Consider the following 17985-nt stretch of genomic DNA (forward strand, 5'->3'; position numbering starts at 1 on the left):
CATGTGGGTTGATTCCAAGTCTTTGCTATTGTGAATAGTGCTGCAATAAACATACGTGTGCATGTGTCTTTATAGCAGCATGATTTATAATCCTTTGGGTATATACCCAGTAATGGGATGGCTGGGTCAAATGGTATTTCTAGTTCTAGATCCCTGAGGAATCGCCACACTGTTTTCCACAATGGTTGAACTAGTTTACAGTCCCACCAACAGTGTAAAAGTGTTCCTATTTCTCTACATCCTCTCCAGCACCTGTTGTTTCCTGACTTTTCAGTGATCACCATTCTAAGTGGTGTGAGATGGTATCTCATTGGAAAACTCACATTTTTAAATAGTCACATGTCAGCTAATAAATGCAGAAGAAATTATAGAAATGAAGGTTCATCCATGAGCAACTCTCCTGGAGGTGGCTAATTTGGGGTGGTTGTTCGAGCGGTGAGGCTGCCGGGTGGATACTTAAAGAACAGGACACTGGTGCAATCCAGAATGACTCCCACAAAAGACCAATCAATTACAAAGGGAAAAAGGAAAATCTCAGGTGGAGAAACCTGGCTGACCCCCACAGGACCAGGGGCCAAGGCTGGCATCCGAGAAAGAATGATGGCAGGGAATGCATGTACGCAGTGTGATGAGGCAAAGGCAGTGACCACTTCGTGGAGAGACAGAGGGGACATGGGAGCTCTTACTACCTCTCTGGAAAGTTTTAAGTAAGTGTTGCTTAACATTACTCATACAGATTACATAGATAAATGATAGATAGATGATAGATAGATAATTGACAGATGATAGATAGCTTGATAGATAGATAGATGGTAGAATAACAAAACAAACACTTGTAAACTCACCACGCACGTATGTCCTATTTTAACATTTTGACATAGTTGCTTCTAATTCTTTCAAAGACATGATTTGACCGGGCGCTGTGGCTCACGACTGTAATCCCAGCACTTTGGGAGGCCAAGGCAGGTGGATCACCTGAGGTCAGGAGTTCGAGACCAGCCTGGCCAACATGGTGAAACCCCGTGTCTACTAAAAATACAAAAATTAGCCAGGCGTGGTGGCATGCGCCTATAATCCCAGCTACTCGGGAAGCTGAGGCAGGAGAATCGCTTGAACCCAGGAGGCGGAGGTTGCAGTGAGCCGAGATTGCGCCGCTGCACTCCAGCCTGGGTGACGGAGCGAGACCCAGAGGTAACCCCATCCTTCACACGGGGCTATCCTTGCCCTCCAAATGTGTCTGTATCTTTGCTAAAGATGTGCTTGATACACAGTGTGTCTTAGGTTGGTTTGAAAATGTTACATCGTGGCATCCCCTACGTGCGCCTGTTTGAAAATGTTCCCTCAGGGCATCCCCTACGTGCGCCTGTTTCACAAGGTTACAACGTTACGTCAGGGCCTCCCCTGCGTGCGCCCGTTTGAAAACGTTACGTCAGGGCCTCCCCTGCGTACGCCCGTTTGAAAACGGTACGTCAGGGCCTCCCCTGCGTGCGCCCGTTTGAAAACGGTACGTCAGGGCCTCCCCTGCGTGCGCCCGTTTGAAAACGGTACGTCAGGGCCTCCCCTGCGTGCGCCCGTTTGAAAACGGTACGTCAGGGCCTCCCCTGCCTGCGCCCGTTTGAAAACGTTAAGTCAGGGCCTCCCCTGCGGGCGCCCGTTTGAAAACGTTAAGTCAGGGCCTCCCCTGCGGGCGCCCGTTTGAAAACGGTACGTCAGGGCCTCCCCTGCGTGCTCCTGTCTGAAAACGTTACGTCAGGGCATCCCCTGCGTGCGCCTGTGCGGTTGCTTTCTCACCCGCCATTGGGCACGTGCTGGCAAGGATGGTGGTGCAGGTGGTGCAGGTGTTAACCTGCCTCCCGTATTTGCGCCCTTGTAGTCCACGCCCCATGGATCTGGGTGGGGCCTATGCTGTAGTTCTGCGTCTGAGTCTCACGAGGGCTGGGCAGCTCGGTCTTATACCTCTTGGAAGCCCGAGGCGACCATGGATGAAGCCCGGCTGCCCCTCTAAAGACACCAGGTGGAGAAGCCACGTGCAGAGGGAGAGAGCCTGAGGCTACATGGAAAGAAATCGGGGAACCCTGCTGACAGCAGGAATTGAGGCCCCAGAAATGCAACTCCAGCAGAGCGGCTCCGGCCAGCCCCCAGCTGTCCAAGCCACAGCGCCACCAGGGAGGAAGGAAGCCAGCACGGACGTTCCAGCCCTGCCACCTCGCAGGCAATGGGAGGACCTTCCATGTGTGCCCTCCCCACCGCTGTGCACAGAGCTCTGTTCGCCCCGGAACCTCCCCAGTGCTCGGTGTGGTTGGTCTCCTCAATTTTATACGTTTTGATGAATGTGCTGATGTGTCTTGTGCTTTGCATGGCATTTCCCTGATGTTAATGAGGCTGGACACCGTTTCATGTTTACTGGCCATGGGACAGCTTCTTTTGTCAAGTGTTTGTTCAGTTCTACGCACAATTGCCTCGCAGGCTGCCGGTCATTTTTTCATTGGTTTGTAGAAATATATATACACACACACACACACACACACATATACACACACTCACAAACAGAGAGAGAGAGAGGCAGGAGGAGAGAGAGAGATGACTCAATTTAATATGTTCATTACATACTGCCAGGGTTTTTTGTTTGTTTTTTGTTTTTGAGACGGAGTCTCGCTCTGTCGCCCAGGCTGGAGTGCAGTGACCGAATCTCAGCTCACTGCAAGCTCCGCCTCCCGCCATTCTCCTGCCTCAGCCTCCCGAGTAGCTGGGACTGTAGGCGCCGCCACCACACCTGGCTAATTTTCTTATTTTTAGTAGAGATGGGGTTTCACCGTGTTAGCCAGGATGGTCTCCATCTCCTGACCTCGTGATCCGCCCGCCTCAGCCTCCCAAAGTGCTGGGATTACAGGGGTGAGCCACCGCGCCCGGCCAACTGCCAGGTCTTATATGCTACTATCTTGTTGGGGATTTCTGTTTATGTTCATCAGTGACACTAGTCTGTAAGTTTATTTTTTTCTTTGTTGAGTTTGGGTATCACGTTTTCCTGGAGCTGAAACATGACAGGTGGAGTTGCTGTTCCCATCATGTCTCGGCTCTAGAAGAGTTTGTGTGAGATGGGTGATATTTATTCATTAAATGTTAAGTAGAATTCACTGGTGAAGCCATTTGTGACTAGAGTTTCCACTGTGGGAAAATTTTTAATGACAGATCCAATTTCTTTAACAAACATGGGGTCATTTGTCTTTCTTCTTTCAGTTTTGGTAAGCTGTAATTTTCTAGGAATTTTTCCAGCTCGTAGGAATTTTTCCAAATCATCAAAACTTTCAAATTTGTTAGCATGTTCCTTGTGCTCTATTTTTTAATGTCCACAGATCTCCAGCGATCTCCCCTTTTCCTTCCCCATCGCAGGGTGCCTTCATTGTTTTCTTGGTCAGCATCACCAGAGATTTACAAGTTTGGGGCATTTTCAAAGAATCGATAGTTGACTTTTCTGGCCCTCAGTGGAAGGTGTGTTCTGAAGGTTTCTCCTCCCTGTGTCTCTAGCTCTCCCTCTAAGGACGTTTCAAACACCTCTCCTCATACCCATCAGCTCGTCTCCTGAGGAAGAACACTCTTGATTTCTTTTGTATGAGTCTGTGTTTATTTCACCTCTGTTCTTGGAGAGTATTTCCACTAGGAATACAATTTAGGTTGGCAGTTAATTATTTCACTTAACAAGTAAATTCTTTCAACATTTTGAAGATCACATTCCCTTGTGGTTTGGCTTTTGTATTTCTATTTCGAAGTCAGATGTTTGCATGATTTGTGTCCTTTTGAAGGTAATGTGGCTCTTTTTCTCCAACTATTAAGTATTCTATTCATCTTTGGTTTTCTGCAATTTTACTATGTTGTGCCTGCATGCGGTTTTCTCGTATTTACCCAGCTTGGGTTTGTAACAATTCCTGAGCCAGGACTTTATATCTGTTTTATTACCTTTATCTCAACATCTTGAGACATACCATAACATCTATCATAACCTGGTAGCAGGATCCAAAAATTCAATCACAGAAAATGGGGGCAGGTGCCACTACTGTGAGGCCAGTGAAAAACAATGTTTTCAGCTACTGACCCAGCCATGTGTGCCCACGGCCTGGGCTTGGCACTGCCCTGTGTGTTGGCCAGTGGCCCATGATGATCAAGTGAGGCTGGAAGGTTGGATGGGGCCAGGAAGCGGTGCAGCCTGAGGTCACGGGGCAGAGTCTAGTGCTGGGTGAGTGGGGAGAGAGAGGACGCTTTGGGCTCTCTACAAGGTGGGGAGCTGGTACCAGCTGCAGCCGACAGGTAACTGTTTCTTTTTTTTTTTTTTTTTTTTTGAGACAGAGTTTCACTCTTTTTGCCCAGGCTGGAGTGCAATGGCGCGATCTCGGCTCACCGCAACCTCCGCCTCCCGGGTTCAAGCGATTCTCCTGCCTCAGCCTCCCTAGTAGCTGGATTACAGGTGCACGCCACTATACCTGGCTACTTTTTTTGTATTTTTAGTGGAAATGGGGATTCACCATGTTGGCCAGACTGGTCTTGAACTCCTGACTTCAGGCAATCTACCTGCCTCGGCCTCCCAAAGTGCTGGGATTACAGGTGTGAGCCACCGTGCCTGGCCTCCCAGTTTATTCTTTTACATCTCCAATTATTTAAAACTATATATCATGCAGTGCCTCTCCAAAGTGCTGTTATTCCAAGGTCTCACGGAACCAGTTCTGCCCTTTGCTGTGCCTACAACATATCGCCTTCAGTGGGTGTGTTACCTGATGAGATTTGAAATCGTGAATCTTGAAGCTGTGTTCTGGAAGCCCCTATTTCAGGGGATTCCTTTCCCTTCATATCCAGGTCTCATCTTCTTCCCTGGGAGCCACAGGGATGTCACTAAGGCAAGACCACACTTTGGTGTGATTTATGGGCTTGGCACCTCTGCAAGTATGCAGGCAGTGTCCACTCCAGCCCCAGAGCCATCTGAAGTTCAGGCTTCTGTGTACATCTCAGGGCAGTTGCTTTTTTTCCTACCCAGAAGCCAATACAGGCAAAATCCCTATTCATTCCCTGTTGTGAAGGGTAGCGGTTTCTGTAGTCCCCCCTCCCGCTCCCCATGCAGAGTGTGGCCCTGCCAAGGTCCTGCCTCCTGCAGGGTCTCAGTTTTACGTCCCCCATGACCAGAGCTTGTCCCCAAGACCCTTGGCTAAGCACACCAGACCCCTGCAACGCTGCAGGCAAATGGTCCTGGATCCCAACACCCTCTTTGTTGTGTGGTACCAAGTCACCCCCCAGAGATTCCCCCTTGCTTGTTGTAAATTCAGCGTACTTTTCAAATAATTCAACTTCTTCCAGTATCCTGTAGCTCAAACTTTTGCCAAAAATGAAAGCCTCTTAAAATTCTCTCTTCTTTTATCTTTTATTTCAAAGAATATTAAATAATAGTACTCAAGGCTCGGTGTGGTAGCTCACACCTGTAATCCCAGCACTTTGAGAGGCCAAGGCAGGTGGATCACTTGAGGCCAGGAGTTTGAGACCAGCCTGGTCAACATGGTGAAACCCCGTCTCTACAAAATATATATATATGTACATACACACAATTAGCTCGGCATGGGGGTGCACGCCTATAATCCCAGCTACTTGGGAGGCTGAGGCAGGAGAATCACTTGAACCCGGGAGACGGAAGTTGCAGTGAGCCAAGATTGTGCCATTGCACTCCAGCCTGGGCAACAAGAGCGAAACTCCATCTCGTTAAACAAATGAATAAATAATAGCAGTACTCAAGGAAAATCCAGAACTTGCCTTAGTTTCTCTGCCCCCTACTGGTGAGGCCTCACCCTTTGAATTGTTTCAAAAGCCCAAGCCCGTAAGTTCACCCCATGTGGCCTCTCCCATCTCAGAAGGGACACAGGGACAGCCCAGTGCTCTCTAGGACTGGCAGCTCCTCCATTCTTTATCCCCCACGGATTACGGATGAGGACAGGCCGGCTGATTTTTCTCCTTTCCCCCTTGGGATGCTGAGAGGTGAATTGGCTGCATTCCCTACGAGAGATTTTACAAGCACATTAACATGCAAGGGATAAAGGCAGCAGAGACTGGCATGAATTCCCGATGCTTGCAGCTCACGGCTGCTCCCTGCTGGCTGCATGTGGCCACAGGCTGGCCTAAGCCTGGGGCTTCCTCCGGCTACTCCCCACAAGGACAGGGCAGGAGAGGGTACTCGAGCTGGCTGTTTTTCTGCCCATGGCAAGAGTCCTCTGATGGGCAACTTTGGCTTGAAGGCAACCTGCTGGCTGGCTGAGGCTTTTTTAGAACTGTGCTGAAGCTGGAAACTCTTTCTATGCAACATCCTTCCTGTGTCCTCTCTCTGAGGGACCCAAGCAGGCCATGGGCCAAGAAAACAGACAGGAAGGCCGGGCGCGGTGGCTCATGCCTGTAATCCCAGCACTTTCGAAGACCAAGGCAGGTGGATCACTTGAGGTCAGGAGTTCGAGACCAGCCTGGTCAACATGGTGAAACCCCGTCTCTACTAAAAATACAAAAATTAGCCGGGCATGGTGGCCCACACCTGTAATCCCAGCTACTCGGGAGGCTGAGGCAGGAGAATCACTTGAACCCGGGAGGTGAAGGTTGCAGTGAGTGGAGATCATGCCACTGTACTCCAGCCTGGGGGACAAGAGCGAGACTTCGAAGGAAAGGGAAGGAAAGGAAAGGGAAGGAAAGGGAAGGAAAGGGAAGGGAAGGGAAGGGAGGGGAAGGGAGGGAAGGGGAGGGAAGGGGAGGGGAAGGGAAAAAAAGAAAGAGAAGGGAAGAAACAGAAGGGAAGAGAGAGAAGGGAAGAAAGAGAAGAAAAGAAAGAGAAAGAAAGAAGGAAGGAAAGAAAGAGAGAGAACAGATAACAAATGGGATTTTGAGACCAGCCAGTCATGGCCTGCCTGGTGAGGGAGGGCCATCTGGAGTGGAAGGTGGGACTTAGATGGTCCCTGGCTCAAGGCAGGGACTGGTCACAGAGGGTTCACTGGCAGTGGCCTGGGCAAGCACCCCGGGGAGGACTACGCCTTAGCCCATGTGATGGTTCAGCGGCCTGGAGGGTCTTGGGGGCAAATGCCTACAGGCACAGTCATGCGCTAGCCTTCACCAAGTCACACTAACCCTACAAAGGATAATGAGAACACCAGGAGGTGCATAAGCATCAGGAAGGCATGGGCCCCTGCAGAGGATGGGCAAAGCTGTGGGGCAGTCAGGACACAACAGAGTGCGAGCTCAGGAAGCTCTAATGCTCAGCCAAGGCAGGTCTGTGCACCAAGGCTGGGCCCCTGGAGGTGAGACCCAGAGATCCAGGGGGTGGACATCACAGAGTGCCTGCAGACACCCTGACCCCACAGGCAGCAGGTGCATCTGTGCAGGGGCAGTCACCTCCACTCTGGGACACACCTGCCCTCTTGGCCTTGGTGGGGTGACACAGCTTGGGTTTTATTACTGCTGATGTGCTGTCTTGACCCAGTTTTGAGGCCCTAGAGGCCAGTCAGTTCCCTCCTTGAGCAGCCAGTTAAGTCCACACCCAACCACCTCCTCATTGGCCCCTCACACTCCAGGCCACTGCACATCTGCCCAAATCTGCCCCAGGGCCAAGGGCCAGACAACCAGGGACAGCCCTGTGACCCAGAGCTCAAAATCACCCAAATTAGCCAATCCACAGGGAGCCCGAGAAACCCAGCCACCCCACCTGCTGGCCACACACCAGCTGCCCGGCAGCCCCAGCTGGCTGCTACCCCATCCCTGGGTGCCTCATGTGGCCCTGCCTGGACGCCTTCCTTGTTTGGAGCTGTGAGTGACAAAGCACTCTGCTTTTCACCTCTGGAGTGTGAGTGTGCCGTGCCCTACATCAGAAGAACTTTCAGATCCTATATAACGGGTGTCCAGCCCGGCCTCCGGCCCCAGCCCCAGGAGGGCTAGGCAGGGTGTCCTCGCCCAGGGTTGATGTGGGGCAAGGGACCGGTGGCCAGTGCTGGTTCATCATCTTGCCATCTATTAAACATATTCTTAGGCATTATTTTATTGCTTTTGACTCTGTTACATATAGAATTCACTGTTATTATTCCAATTTCTATGATAACTGGTTATGGCCAGTACATAAAAGCAATTTTATATGTTCAATCACTTGCCTAAAGCATCTTATTGGTTCTGTAGGTTACGAATGTATGAATGAAGCTTTTGGATCTTCTCAACGGGCATCCCTCTCTTCTGCAGGGAGGGGAGAATGTCAGCACTTCTGGCCTGATGTGCACAATCTCCACCACACCTGCCTGCCTTCGTCTGCCATGAGAACCCCCAAATGCAGGTGGAGTGGCAGCGGTGAAACAGGCATCCCTGACCTTTTCCCAGCTTTAATGCTGATCGTTAATATTTCATCAATTAATATGTTATCTGTTCTTTTTTAAAAAGTAGGTGTGATTTTTTAGGTGCATTATTTAAATTCCATATATTATTTTACTTTATTTTTTGAGACAGAATCTCTCTCTGTCGCCCAGGCTGGAGTGCAGTGGCGTGATCTTGGCTCACTGCAACCTCCGCCTCCTGGGTTCAAGCGATTGTCCTGCCTCGGCCTCCTGAGTAGCTGGAACTGAAGGCGTGTGCTACCATGCCCGGCTAATTTTTGTATTTTTAGTAGTGATGGGGTTTCATCATGTTGGCCAGGCTGGTCTCGAATTCCTGACTTCAAGTGATCTGCCCACCTTGGCCTCTCAAAGTGCTGGGATTACAGGCGTGAACTACCACACCCGGCCCCCTTTTATTTTAAATAGAAGATTTTATGAGAAATGGCTAAATTTTGTCAAGTACTTTTTTCACTAATTACAACATAATTATGATTTGTGTACTTTAGTGTATTGATGTAATGTATTATATTATGCTTCCAAATATTAAGTCACTGTTACATGTATGCAATAAAAGCTTGACTATGGTGTGCTGTTCCTTAATAAATGACTGTGTATGAATTTATGGTATTTTATTTGGATTTTTGCATCCATTTTATAAAATAAATTGGAATATTTTTCTCATACTGCATCAAAATTAGCTATATAATGTGAATTGGAAAATTTTTCACCTTTTTCTATTTTCCGGAATATTTTAAAAAATACTAGAAGAACCTGTTCCTTACCAATGAGGAGGAAGTCAGCTTTAAAACCATTTGGTGTCGGCACGCTTTGCGCTAACAAATGTTAAACGGACTTGCCAATTTCTTCCTTTTTTATTGATTTACCCAAGTTTTCCACTTATTCTGGTAATGTATTTCCTCTCAATCTTCAAATTTCTTGCCATAAAATTATACATAATATTATATAATTCACTTCGTCATTTTATTTTTTATAGTCACGTCTTTGTTAAAATATGTTCCAACGTCTTTGATACCCTCCTTTCTAAAGGCAGAATCAACCTTAGAGGCTCACACCCCACACATGGAATGTGGCAGAGTGACACTGTGACTTCAGACACGAGGCTGCGAAGAACACTGCAGCTTACGCTGTGCTCTCTGGGATCCCTGTGTGGAGGAAGAGGCCACTCATGAGGACAGTCGGCGAAGACACGCAGACAGGACCACGTGCCAAGAACCCAAGGCCTCCCGCCGAAGGGCAGCAGCTGCCTGCCGGCAGCACAGTGTGCCATCTTGGAGATGGGTCCTCCAGCCCTAGCCGAGCCTTCGGACTGCTTCACCCCAGACAACATCTAGGCTTACACAGCCGGAACCACCTGTGGCAAAGGCTAAAATGATTCCATCTCGGATGCTAAGCCTCCATGTGGACTTCCCATGAACCCTAGTTCTGGGCCCTTAGGTCAAAACAACCTTAATGTTATTGTAAACAAAATCCTGCCCTTACGTGAGTCACAGGCTGTGGTGCAGGTGGCATTCTTGCCTTCTCCTGAGGGTGGACCAGCAGGTGGCATTCTTGCCTCTTCCTGAGGGTAGGCCAGTTGTCTTACACATCCTTCTGAAGCTCCCGCTCCCTTTCTGGCTGCTACCTAAGCCCTGGGTCTGCAGGTAGCAATGCATGGATCTCATGGCCGCCCACACGTGGCTTCTGCTCCCATCGCACTGTTGAATGTTTCTTTCTGAGAAACAGGATTCATCGGCCTGTTTCTTCAGCCTCTCAGCTCCCTCAGCCTTTGTGGGTAAGTGGCATAGACCTGCTCACCACGGAGCCCACCCAGCAGGCCTTTCTGAACAACCTATGGAAACTCTGCCATCGTAAATGCTTATTGAGATTGTAAACCTCCAAGTTTTAGAGCAATTATTTTAATGTGACAATAGATAACTAATGCACCAGTATTGTTTTATTTTCTCTCTCCCATTTATTTTCAGCCAGCCAGAAAAAAAGCAGTCTGTTTGTTGAGCTGATCCTGTAAATCTGGTGTTAGTAAAAATGGGAGCCCTGCCTCCCTACTGAGACCAACCCCCATTCCCATCATGTCCACACCCTTTACAGCTACGGCAGTGAGTCTCAATCTATGGCAGGCTTAGGAAATATTCACAGTTAAATGCCAGCAATGACTACCTGTTTCCTCAGGTTGGTTTAGGAGATCGTGCAACCCTCTTCTCACCTCCAGTTCCCAATAAATCACACTCATGGCCGCTTGCTGTTTCTATGAATGAAAAGCCTGCATTCCAGGATGAGAACGGCTCCACAATCTCTGCTTGAGTTGCCGCAGAAACACCCAGAGCCCAATCTCCACACCCGCAGGGGAGCCACACTCTCAGGGCTGCTGCGGCCCCCAGGTGCCACCTCCCTGTGCAACAGCCTTTAACAGCTCTGCAAGTTCTATGGGGCTGTCCCACAGAGAGATGGGGTCTGAGAAGGGAGCGGTGGCACAGGGCTCCCGCGGCCACGTCAGAAATGCCCTGCAGCTCCCACCTGGCGTCTTCGGAGGCTCCATGAGAGGAGACCAGCCCACGTGGAAAAGTCCAGCACCCTGTGAGCACCACGCTGGAGACACCATGTGTGGCGTCCAGGCAACGGCCCCTGCAGAGCTCCAGCCTCGTGGGTGTCCCATCTTGGACTCGCAGCCCAGTGACTTCCGAACACACTCATATGACAGACTGACTCCCAAAGATCCCTTCCTGAATTCTTGACCCTAAAACATGACCAAAATAAGATGGCTGTTTCCAGCTGTAAGTTGGGGAACGCATTGCACGCCGACAGAGACAGGAGCCCTCCTTCCAAACCACAAACCTACCGTCGCTCCACAGCACCGAAGCCACTTCCAGACACTCTGCTATGAGGAGTCTGGGGAACGTGTTTGGCTTTCTAGTCTCTGCAGGAGAGCAAGGTGTGGCCACAGAGGGCAGAATGGATGTGGTGGAGCCGCCTCTGGACATCCCAGCCTGTGAGTCTCAACCGAGCCAGGACACCATTGTGGGCAAACCCACGCAGGGCTCCTTGCTGTCTCTGAGCTGGGATTTCCACAGTGCTGTGACTGAACACGACATGAGATGTGCACAGGAGGGCTCTAGAACGGCCACCTGTGTGTCCAATTAAAAAAATTTTCATTTTACACACCCTTTACACAGTGCAGCAAGAGCCTGGCTCCCAGGCTCACAGCACATCCATGCATGGGGGAGCGTGTGTACACATGCATGCATGCGATGTGCCGCGGTGTGCGTGGTGTGCATTTGCACAAATGTGTGTGCCAGCATGTGGGTGTGATGGGCATGCACTTTTATGTATGGTGAGTGTGTGGGTGTGTGGTAGGTGTGCACGTATGTGTGGGGGTGTGGGGGTGTGGTAAGTGTGCATGTGTGTGGTGTGGGTGTGTGGTAGGTGTGCATGTGTGTGTGTGTCGGTGTGTGGTAAGTGTGGGGAAAAGGAAGAGAGATCAGCCTGTTACTGTGTCTATATAGAAAGAAGTAGACATAAGAGACTCCATTTTGTTCTGTATTTGTGATGCTGTTAATCTGTGACCCTACCCCCAACCTTGTCCTTTGCAAGAGACATGTGTTGCGGTGACTCAAGGTTTAATGGATTTTGGGCTGTGCAGGATGTGTCTTTGTTAAACAAATGCCTGAAGGTAGCTTGCTGGTTAAAAGTTATCACCATTCTCTTAATTTCAACTACCCAGAGACACGTACACGGCCAAAGGTCGCAGGGACCTCTGCCTAGGAAAGCTAGGTATTGTCTAAGGTTTCTCCCCATGTGATAGACTGAAAGTATGCTGCTAAAAGGTTTATGGAGATGTTTGCATATGCATCTCAAGGCACAGCATTGTCCTTTGAACTTATTCATGTCACGGAGGTGTTTGTTCATATGTCTTACTGCCGATTTCCTCTTTTTTCTTTGATCCTATTGTCCTGCCACTCCCCTGTCTTTAAGATGGTAAAGATAATTATCAATAAATACTAAGGGAACTCAGAGACCGGGGCCGGCGTGGGTCCTCTGTAAGCTGAGCGCCGGTCCCCTGGGCCCCCGCTTTTCTTTCTCTATACTTTGTCTCTGTGTCTTATTTCTTTTCTCAAGTCTCTCGTTCCACCTTACGAGAAACACCCACAGGTGTGGAGGGGCAGGCCACCCCTTCAGTAAGTGTGCGTGTATGTGGTGTGTGTTTAGGTATCTGGCTGTGGTAGGTGTGCGTGTGTGTGGTGTGTGGGTGTGTGGTATAAGTGTGTGTGTATGTATGTTTGGATATGTGTGTGGTAGGTGTGCATGTATGTGTGTGGTAGGTGTGTGTGGTGTGTGGTATGTGTGTTTGGATTTGGTAGGTGTGTATGCATGTGTGTTTGGTAAGTGTGCATTTGCAGTGTGTGTCTGGTAGAGGTGTGTGTGTGTGGTGGGTGTGTTTGGGTTTGGTAGGTGTGCATTTGTGGTGTGTGTGTGTATGTGTGTATAAGGATGGGTTCACAGTACACCAGGCCTGGCCTCATGAAACCCGTGTTTGGAATATGTGGTTCCAGGTTCATAGCTGACATGGGCGATCCCACATTGCCCCACCCCTGGCTGCCACACAAAGAGGTTTCTCCCGCTGCACCTCAGGGGTGCTACTCAGTGCTTTTTCTGTCCGGGAAAGCCTCCCCAGCATCTACCCCACTACCCACAGCCTCCACCTACCTACCACCCACAGTTTCCACCCACTACCCACAGCCTCCACCTACCACCCACAGCCTCCACCTACCTACCACCCACAGCCTCCACCTACCCACCACCCACAGCTTCCACCCACCACCCACAGCCTCTACCCACCACCCACAGCCTCCACCCACCACCCACAGCTTCCACTCACCACCCACAGCCTCTAACCACCACCCACAGCCTCCACCCACCACCCACAGCCTCCACCCACCACCCACAGCCTCCACCCACCACCCACAGCCTCCACCCACCACCCACAGCTTCCACCCACCACCCACAGCCTCCACCCACCACCCACAGCTTCCACCCACCACCCACAGCCTCCACCCACCACCCACAGCCTCCACCCACCACCCACAGCCTCCACCCACCACCCACAGCTTCCACCCACCACCCACAGCTTCCACCCACCACCCACAGCCTCCACCCACCACCCACAGTTTCCACCCACCACCCACAGCCTCTACCCACCACCCACAGCCTCCACCCACAGTGGCAGGTGGGCACAGGTGGGCATTCTTCCCCAATCCCAGGAAACCCCAAAGAGCAGATACGCCTTCTAGAGGCGTATCCTCCAGTTGGGGAGACTTGCTGGGCAGACCTGGGGCCCCTGAGCAGGCCCAAGGCAGGGAGCAGCTAAGGCCTCCAAGAGCAAAGCAGTGGCCCTGGGCCCTCCCTGAGCGAGTGGAAGCTCCAGGTGTCCTGACAGCCTCCAGGAGCTGAGGAGAGGGGAAGGGCCCCAGGCTGACCATAGCCTCCACATTCATAGCACTCTTTGCTGGCCCAAGCTTCCAAGATGTTTATCTTTCCACAAACAAGAAAAGAACACCCTCAACTGCAACTTTAGTCTGCAGCACCTGGTCCCCAAAGCTTGTCTGTCAGAAGAGGCACATCGACAAGCTGCATTCCAAGTGGACCTTCCCAGGTGCAGAACAAAGGCCAGATGAGATCAACCATTCCTCTGCCTACCTGAGACCAGACGCCAGCAGGATTAACTCTTCCTTTGCCTCCTCTCATCCCCGGCAATGTTTGCCCACGGATTACTGTTGGGCACTCGTTAATGAAACCAATTTGCCTAAACGCCTGCTGCCTCTTCCTGCGCTCCTTCTCCCGGTTAAAGAAACGTTATTTATACTGAACCCCCACAGTCCTCTTCAGAGGACATGGGCCACAGAAGCTTCTGGGCCCGCATTTTTCCCGACCATGCCCTCAAGCTGTGGCTCAACAAGCTTCAGCTGATGGAGACCCTGCTTCAGTCTCCCAGGTTGGCCCTGGGTAAAGGATGAGAAACCCCATCAGATGTGAGACGGATCAGACAGCGAGGCTGCGGGTTTTGGGCTAAACTGACTCAGCAGGATTCTTGCTAAAACTGAATTGTAGAGGAAAGGCACAGACGGGACTGGGGGAAGGTTCAGAAGCTTGATTACAGATTGGCCAAGCAAACCATCCTCATCAGGTGCTGGGGTCAGTACTGTGGGGAGAGGCAGCCACAGGAAGCACGCAGGGTCTTCCCAAGGCCACAGAGTGGACCCGGAGGAGCCACCCTGAGCCATAGCAGAGCCCAGCTGGCGTGGGTGGGGGCAGGGAAAAGGGAATTGCAGGGATTCTGTGTCCTTGCCAGCAGGAAGGAAGGGGCTGGGGCAGTGCTGAACTTGCGTCAACAGAGGCCAGCTCCTGCCCCAAACGCAGGGTCCTCTCCCCCTCCAATTGGCTGTGCTCCCAGTGGTGTCCCGGAAGCAGACTGGCACTCACCCTGCTGAGAGGGAGAAAAGAAAAGAACTCTTATCTGGGAAATGTGAGTCCTTTTCTATTATCAGACCCAGAGAGAAGCCGACATGAGACAGCAGGTGCATCCTTCTACTACCTTGAGCAATGGATTCATCTCCGGTGGCTGCCATTGCCAGCAGCTATGAATTCACCTGATAATGCCGTGCTGGACATGAAAACCCACACCCTGAAACTTAACCATGTCCAGCCAATCACCCAGCAATGTCACTTCTGTGAACCAATCAGAATTCCTGACAAACAACTTTGTATCCGCCACACCCTGCCCCCTTTTTGCCTTTAAAAATTCACGTGTATGGCCGGGCGCTGTGGCTCATGCCTGTAATCCCAGCACTTTGAGAGGCTAAGGTGTGCAGATCACCTGAGGTCAGGAGATCGAAACCAGCCTGGCCAACATGGTGAAACCCCATCTCTACTAAAAGTACAAAAATTAGCCAGGTGTGGTGGTGGGTGCCTGTAATCCCAGCTACTCGGGAGGCTGAGGTAGGAGAATCACCTGAACCCAGGAGGTGGAGGTTGCAGTGAGCCGAGATCATACCATTGCACTCCAACCTGGGCGACTGAGCAAGACTCCATCTCAAAAAAAACAAAAATTCATTTGTAGCTGGGCTCAGTGGCTCACCTGTGATCCTAGCACTTTGGGAGGCCGAGGCAGGCAGATCACCTGAGGTCAGGAGTTCAAGACCATCCTGGCTAACATGGTGAAACCCTGTGTTGAAGTTTTTGTAGAAATCTCTACAAAAATACAAAAATTAGCTGGATGTGGTGGCACACGCCTGTAATCCCAGCTACTCAGGAGACTGAGATGGGAGAATCGCTTGAACCAAGGAGGCGGAGGTTGCAGTGAGCCAAGATCACGCCACTGCCCTACAGCCTGGGCAACAGAACAAGACTTTGTCTAAAAAAAAAGACTTGGAATCCGTAGAAAGGAATGTCTGGGTTAAGATAAGGGATTGCAACATCAATGTTCTTATCCAGGTAAAGCCTCCAGATAGCAGGCTTCAGGAAGAATGGAATGTAAATGTTTCTTATCAGTCCTAAAATGGTGTCAGTCTCTTAGCTGATTCTCTCCTGGGTCAGGAAAAAGGCCTCAGAAGAGGAAGGGGATTCTCTGCAGAATGTAGACGTTTCTCCACAAGAGACAACTTTGCAGGGCTACATCAAGATATGGCAAATAAACGTATATGAAGTTAAAATATCTCATTTCCTTCCTCGTCTGTCGTGCGATGGTACGCCACAGTCAGGCTGGAAAGGGAGCCGTGTTACATAGGGTTAAATAAAACCCATTTGAGAGACTCTACGGTTTGTAGGGCACACTCCCCAGGCCTCTTAGGTAGGAATTTGGGCAAAAGAAGAAAAAAGGGCCAGAGTGTAGTCCTCAGAATGTTGACGTGGGACCCCCTGCCCTCAGCCAGCCAGCCTACCCTGCCCTGTGTGAGCACCACGGCCAGTAGTGCCTGAGGGTGGAGGCAGCTGGAGGCGGGCCCTGGAGTGGTGGGCAGCCGTCCCAGCCTCCTAACCCACGCTCAGACAGGTGACCACTAGCAGGCCCAGCTCCAGGGTAGCCCCAGGGACAGGGAGACCAGCCCCACTCAGTAGGAGTATGTAAAGAATATCACTTTCTGACAGGCTCAGGAGCCCAAAATTTTCTTGGGACCTTGAGGAAGGAACATTCCACTTCCTAGATCTAGTTGAGAAAACATGTTCCCCACCTGGGGTTCTCAGGCAGGAGTATAGTAAATGACTCATTTAACAACAGACTCCTTTTTGAAAGTTGCCTTTTCTCTTCACCTTTCAGTAGATCCAGTATTTGATGAAACTCATGAAAGTGGGTGGAGCCTGTCTTGCCCCTCCTCTTTTCTAGGACACACCATATGTGACTGTGACTTTCAAGGACATTTGTTTGCCATTTGCTGATTTTTGGGGGGAGTTAATTTCTAACTTCTCTCACCAATAAATGAAGAAAAGTATTGCACCTTTGAAGTACACCAAATGAATTGAGTTTGTAATTAACATTTTTTTCCCCCATCAGCCATTGTCTTATATGCTTAGCATAGATTTGCAATTCAGTGGTATATGGTGTTCCTAGAACGCAGCTGAAGACCTGGTATGTAGAGGTAATACCAGGGGTGGCGCCAGCAGATAGACATCTATGGGATGATTGATTCACATCCTCTCATTAGGGGGGGATCCCACTTCATTAAGAAGCTGGGGGTCTTGTGGGGGTGGGGAGAACACTTAACAACATGGGGACCAGTCAGGGGAATCCCCTTATTTCTGTTTTGCATATGAGGAACCCTAAAGGCAGCCAGGTGAGGCTGTCTAGTTTAATAAAAATCATGGAAAGAGTCTTTTTTTTTTTTGAGATGGAGTCTTGCTCTGTCACCCAGGCTGGAGTACAGTGGCGCAATCTTAGCTCATTGCAACCTCCACCTCCTGGGTTCATGTCATTCTCCTGCCTCAGCCTCCTGAGTAGCTGGGACTACAGGCACCTGCCACCACGCCCAGCTAATTTTTTTGGATTTTTAGTAGAGACGGGGTTTCACTGTGTTAGCTAGGATGGTTTCGATCTCCTGACCTTGTGATCCACCCACCTCGGCCTCCCAGAGTGCTAGGATTACAGGCGTGAGCCACGACGCCTGACCGGAAAGAATCTTATGAAGACTCTTCATAAGTGTTAATAGGGATTTTATCAGCTTACTTTGGTTGCAGTTTCCAATTTTTTTAAATGTTGAGGTAATCTTTTCCACCTTCCCAATCCTAATTCTTGTAGATTCATTAGTGTTGAACCAATGCCTTCTCATGTCTCAATTCTTTGTATATGCATTCTTTTCAGATGTATTAAACAAAAACCCTTCACAAGCCAAAAAAAAAAAAAAAAAAAAAAAAAAAAGCTGTACACAGCTCAAAAGAAAAAAAAGTTCTTCTAGACTCTGAAAAACAAAAGAATTAGCAACACTTCAAACAAAAAAGCAATGAAAAGATTACTCCAGTCTTCCATTAGTTCAGTCTATGTAATTCACTTCTGCTCCACTCAGTATTCATGAACACATTAGCTGTCTGTGGGAGTCTTGGAAGTTTTTCCTCTTTTCTAATG

At 49.9% G+C, this 17985-nt stretch overlaps 2 long non-coding RNA genes across 2 annotated transcripts in view; one reads left to right on the plus strand and one right to left on the minus strand.

Annotated features, from left to right (window-relative positions):
• Positions 1 to 1789: 1789 nt before the first annotated feature.
• Positions 1790 to 12462, plus strand: LOC141407469 (uncharacterized). The gene is made up of 2 exons (XR_012416701.1): positions 1790 to 2293; positions 8176 to 12462. It is a non-coding gene; the product is annotated as an uncharacterized lncRNA (long non-coding RNA).
• LOC123575142 (uncharacterized) overlaps positions 9217 to 17985 on the minus strand; it is a 52202-nt gene continuing 43433 nt past the window's right edge. The window contains exon 6 of the long non-coding RNA XR_012416681.1: positions 9217 to 11115. This is a non-coding gene — a long non-coding RNA (uncharacterized lncRNA). The remainder of the gene's footprint in view (positions 11116 to 17985) is intronic.

This window comes from Macaca fascicularis, chromosome 8, assembly GCF_037993035.2.
Source record: "Macaca fascicularis isolate 582-1 chromosome 8, T2T-MFA8v1.1".
Classification (NCBI taxonomy): domain Eukaryota; kingdom Metazoa; phylum Chordata; class Mammalia; order Primates; family Cercopithecidae; genus Macaca; species Macaca fascicularis.